A 1,309-nucleotide genomic window follows, 5' to 3' on the forward strand; every position below is an offset into this window, starting at 1 on the left:
TTTTTTGGCGGTACGCGGGCCTCTCACTGTTGTGGTCTCTCCCGTTGCGGAGCACAGGCTCTGGACGCGCAGGCCCAGTGGCCATGGCTCACGGGCCCAGCCACTCCGCGGAATGTGGGATCTTCCCGGACCAGGGCACGAACCCGTGTCCCCTGCATCGGCAGGCAGACTCTCAACCACTGCGCCACCAGGGAAGCCCGAAATTCTTAATTTTTAACAAGGAACCCTGCATTTTCATTTTCCACTGGGCCCTGCAAATTACATAGCCAGTTTGTCCTCCAAGGGGAGCCTCCTACTGGCGCTTTCATTTGAATCTGATGCACGGTTTCCTGGTACCAAGCATGTTTTTGCAGCCAGGCACCCAGAGGGTGGTCGCTGAGAGCGCCCTGTGTATCAGCCGGGGAGGAGGTCTTGGAGCCCGTGAGACTGGAACGTGGTGAGGGAACTGGGGCTTCAGGTCTAAGTCATCTCTGTCTCCCTGCAGCCGAGCCTGGGAACCAGTGGTGGAAGAGCCACGTGGCAGATGTGCAGGAAATTGAGATGGAATGGTGACATCCTCCAGCCTGCAAGACGGCTGCACTCAAAATGCATCTCACCGCCACACCCTTTGTCCCTTTATCTTTCCTCTTGTCACCTGAAGCTGCTTACTTGCCATTCCTAGGACTCAGTTTCCCCATCTTTAATTGGCCATATCGACCTAGATGAAAAGGCAACTGGGTGTTCACTATCCAACAGTGGGACAGAGCTGTCTAGGGACGAGAGCAAAGCCCAATTCATAAACAAAAACGAGGGACTTCTCTGGTGGTCCAGTGGTCAAGTCTCCTTGTTTACAATGCACGGGGCACGGGTTCGATTCCCGGTCCGGGAGCTAAGATCCCACATGCTGGGCATTGGGGTCATAAATAAATAAAAACAATCACAGTCTGTTTACACAGACATTCTACAACTGAGCATTAAAAACAAACTCTTGCATTGATACTTACTTCACAAATCATATTGCTACATATCTGGAAGAAAATAAAGCCAGACGTACAACCTCACCCTATGTGAAAATAAATTCTTTGTGTGCTAAAGATGTAAATGAGAAAAAGTATAAAAATATGAGAAAAAATGGAAGTTTAAAAAAAAATAACCTTGGGAAAGGGTTGGTTCTCATAAGCAAGAAATATATACCTAATAGCCATGAAGAAAACGTTGTCAGATTTAACTCTATAAATATTTCAAATTAGGGATGGCCAAGACAAAGACACCTAGAAAAGATGAAAGACAAATTGCAGTCTGAGCCAGCGCTGTCTGGTCGAATGTTCTC

Source organism: Neophocaena asiaeorientalis, unplaced genomic scaffold (assembly GCF_003031525.2).
Source record: "Neophocaena asiaeorientalis asiaeorientalis breed wild unplaced genomic scaffold, Neophocaena_asiaeorientalis_V1.1 scaffold155, whole genome shotgun sequence".
Lineage (NCBI taxonomy): Eukaryota > Metazoa > Chordata > Mammalia > Artiodactyla > Phocoenidae > Neophocaena > Neophocaena asiaeorientalis.